The following is a 4,848-nucleotide window of genomic DNA, read 5'->3' as shown; positions in this document are numbered from 1 at the left end:
AGTAAAATTATAAAATATTATGTATATATAAATTATATTATTTCTAAAATTTAATTTGAAGTTTTGGAGTGAGNCTAAAATTTAATTAAAGTTTTGGAGTGAGACTAAACCCACTTTAACCCTGACCCTAACCCACTTGAGAGGGGGTTTTGGGGGTTGGGCTTTTTTCTAGCCCCCTACTTAAGGGGCTTCTTAAAATAGGGCTTTTTCAATAGTGGGTTGGGACTGCTGACCCTGGGACCATGGGTTAAATTGACACCTCTAAAGTGGAGTGGCTATTTTCCCCAACCCAGTCAAAAGATAAAAGAAATTATTTACTAATAACAAAAAATAAATATCTTAAACTATTCAAATTATAAATATTAATAATCACACGGTGAAAAAAAAACTTTAAAATTTTACAACAAAAGTTAATATCGATATTAACATTTTTTTTATAAAACGAAAAACTGTTAATCAATTAATTTTGTTATGCAAAATCTTCCAAATCAAAGTTATCTCTGTGTTACTCGTCATATTATATTTTACAATACTAACAAACAGCAAATTAACATAAAGTTTTCTTTGAAAAATAAAATGCATTACTTGTTGTTTAAATATTTGAAAACAGAAAACATTTTTTAATTAACGAGTAAACATAGTGTAATTAAAAAAAATATGGGGTGTGCGAAAAAATTGATAGGATGTAGGTAATTAACAATGGCCTTAAATGAAATAGCAATGGAAACCAGAGAAATGGGCCTTAAAGACAACAAGCCCATTTCAAAAGCAGAATTCGGGCAAGCCCAAATAGAACAGTTGAAGAGAGAGGGTTTGTGATTGTTGGTGAATCTGCTTATTCTTCAATCATAACAATTTACACACGTTTTATCTTGTAGCAGACGGTTCTTACACTTTTTGTCTTTTGGGAATATAGCAGTGTTGATTTTATTAGAGTTTCTGTCTTTTTAAGTTTAAAATCAATAATAATAATTAAATATCAAATATAATATTAAAAAGTACAAGTACTGTAAGGTACAGATAGTTACAGAATATTTCAAAATCAGTTATTTAGATAATTTCTAATGGAATTGCTTTAAGTACTTTATTTTTTAAATGTTATGTTATTTATATTATTGTTAAATTAAAATATTATTATGTATTATCAACATTTTAAATAATATATTTATTTATTTATTTTTATTTTGGTTATGAAACTAGTTGTTATAAATGAAACTAATCTATATAATTTTTGCGGTCTAATATTATTCATGCATCTTCTAACAACACATGGATTTGAAGAAACACGGTAGTCTTGGGTACACAAAGCGGACACACAGAACCAAGTACAGATACGGAATACCATCATAACCTTAAATAGAACTGATTAAACCATTACCCGATACTACTGAAAGTTTAGCGGAATTTGAGGAGACATAAGAAGCGCAGTCATAGACAGAGCAAAAGGTTTGCACGGTGGTGAGAACAAAGAAAGAAAGAGCCGCAATAACTGTGATGATTTTCCAAGAAGAATACACATAATCTCTTATCATCTTCGGTAGCCACTGACTTTGTTCATACGACATTTTGACTTTCTTAATCTCTTCTTCCAGTTCATGAGTTTCGGTAGGCCTAATGGATATGCTCATCCCATTGAAAAGATCTGTCACCACTTTATCACTAAGCTCAGTCACAATGATTTCGTTCTTCACCAACAGCTTCACATCCTGAGGAATGTCTATGATAGCTCTCATAATCTCAATGTACCTTGTGAAGATTAAGTAGGTGGATCTAGTCAATGACTCGTAGGCCATCAGGTTTCTCATTATCACCTCCGAGTTCTCATCCAATTGAATAACAGGCAAAAACAATATCTTCTTTCCCACATCGAATTTAATGTCTTTGATGCTGTTCACGGGTTTGAAGTGAAACCCAGCAGCATCCAGTTCAGTCACGGACTGAATTGTAACAGCGGGGCGTGTATCCTTTTCCTCAAAGAAGTGCCGCCGAATTGTATCACCCGCTTTCTTAGCTGAGTCCACCACCGTTGTAACTTTTCCTTGATCGGTCTTATTCAGTAGCCCCATGTCTTCAGTCATAGGGAGAAAGAAGGTTAACACCATCAGAAACACCTCTGATACCTTTTTCACAATACGAAATAGAAAATGTGACACACCATAAACTATTTTCCAGATAAAAACAAGCAAATACCACACAATTATGCCAATGAGAAACAAAAACACAAAAAAGTAAAAGCATATGGAACCCAATATCGAACAGCATCCCTTTGTCTCTGTCTTACTGTCACTCTTGTCTGGGCTCTCGGCGTTGTCCGTATTACCCATGGGCTTATCCGAGGACTCGGGAGACTTGTCAGTCGTCAGTAGTTCCGCAGATTCGGGGGGCTCATCAATCTTCACTTCCACATGCTCGGGGGGCTTGTCAGTCGTCCCTGTAGCTGGCTTAGGGTCGGGGTCAACCTTAGGTTTACGTTTAGTCTTACGTTTGTTTGCAGACTGGGGGTCGGGCATAGGTGCTACCATATGGTACATGAGATCCAACAAATGAGCATGATCTTCTGGGTTTTTGGAGAGTTTTTCGAAGTGGAGGAGTGGACAGTAGTTTTCACAGAAAGCTAACATTTTTGCACCCAAATCTTGTGATTGAATTCCATGTAGGGTGTTGGCTTGGTGGATTTGATGAAGAACACGGGTGGGAATTTGGTTCTCGAGCATGAAAACGTCCCTGGTGACAGCGCCGATGGTCAACTCTACACCAAAAGCGTTGACGAGGGGCATGCCGTGTTTTCCCGTCAAGAAGTAAGTGTGCTGCTGAGGTTGGTCATCAAGACTACTGTTGAGCAAAGCCAGCACGAATATGCCATCGGTCGTGATATCGTCGAGGAGCTTGTCTTTATCGTGGGCATAGGACTTTAAGGCATCTTCGTGGTAGAAAGGTTCAACATCGGAGAGGTAGATTTTGCAGGCGTGGTTCATGATCCTCCTTGCTGCAGCTAACTTTAGATCATCTGTCATGGTGAGCTCAGGACGGGGATGATGGTAGGGTCCAAGCCCAACAAAGTGAGGGCTGAAAGCTTCTGGGTGGCCGCTTATCAAGGATTTCGGGACACGGCACACACATACATCATCTTCTTTCCCCACAACCTTATTCTCCACATTTATTACCACTTCCACGTTGTCTCTGGTGTTTTCTGCTTTCTCCATGACGCTCATGGTTTAGGTTTTGCAGAATCACTTGATATTTCTTTCTTCAGCGTGAACGTATATTTATATAGAGATGGAAAGGGTTTTAAGAATTTGGTATCATAACATAATCATCACCCCCATCATTTATTTACTATTATACTATCATCACCCCATCTATCCAATATATTTAACGCAAGATTTCAACATCTTTTGATAGATTTCACTGTGTTGCAGTATACTTTTCTTTAACATTTTATTTGATTTTTTATTTCAATAGTAAACCTTGAATTTATTTTTTTAACGATTTTAATGTGTATTTTCTTAAAAGAAAGTAATTTAAAATATATTTTTTTATTATTTTGAAACCTTTTTTCAATTTTTACAAAGAAAATATGTTAGAGATGTGTCCTCCTCTAATACAAAATAAGAAATTTTAATTATATTTAGAATTTTTGTTTGAGATCCAGATCTAAATTTGATCTTAGGATAATCATTCTAAAGATCAAGTGGGTGGAAGTCTTACTATTAATGTTATTTATTTAATGAAGGGAAAGTCTTTGGTCTTTTTATAAGGCAAGTTCATAATTATTTACTGCCTCGTTCACGTTGTATGACTTACAAAACTCCGAGGTTAGGGGTCTTGGTCTTCTTTTAAAATGAAAAACATGTCGATAACGTTGAAAAAAAAAATAGTTCCATTATTAATATTTTAAAGGAAAATGTTTTTAATAATTTTTCTTTGACAACTTTTTTACCTGTTTTAAATATATAAATTAATAAAATAATAACATATAGTTTATTATTAAAAAAATTATTAAAAAAAAATTGTTACCATATCATTGTCCTATTTTAAATTTCAATCAATTTACCTAATCTCAAAGAATTAGTTCGGATATAGACGGGTTTTCTTTAAGACAAATGTGAACTTTCACAATTATAGATCAAGTTGTTGATTAACAAATGTTTTCTTTTTTCTACTTAATTAAGGAGACGACAATTTTAAAACAATAGACATATAAGCTTTTTGTGCGCGACTAGTTTAATGATATTATTAATTATTTAGTGTTCACACACATTTTCATGATTAATCTTATAATATACAACCCAATGCAATTGATTTTTAGTAAACGTCAACAAATTTTAGTATATAATATACCAATAGAAAAATACAACTATCATTAATCAGTGTTATACAAATATTGATTAAAGATTTAAAATAATTTTTGAGATTTAAGAAAACATTTATCCATAACTAGCATATTCTTGTGGCCATAGCGTGCAAGACAAAATTCAGATTTATTTACACAAAGCATCTGTCTTCCCCAAATACAAACTCCACTTTACAATTATTAATAAACTCCTTCGTCGTTTATATGAAATCAATACCCTCACAATAGTTTAAAGTTCTTGGTTGTATTCATTGTTTGACTTAGTTTGCATTCACTTTATAATTATTACGAATTTGTCTTAATATAAATAAACTAATATTTGTTACCAACTTTTCCGGATTTTAAATTTTAGCATGATGGTGGCAATGGCAACATGGATAAAAATATTTGCTAGAATAGTATGTCAATAATAAAACCGTAGAATTTTCATTAAAAAAATTGTAATTTAGCAATCGAAAAAAGTTGATCGTAAATTGTAATTGAAATAATTATCA

This window comes from Vigna radiata, chromosome 8 (assembly GCF_000741045.1).
Source record: "Vigna radiata var. radiata cultivar VC1973A chromosome 8, Vradiata_ver6, whole genome shotgun sequence".
Taxonomy (NCBI): Eukaryota; Viridiplantae; Streptophyta; class Magnoliopsida; order Fabales; family Fabaceae; genus Vigna; species Vigna radiata.
This window is presented reverse-complemented; position numbering follows the sequence as displayed.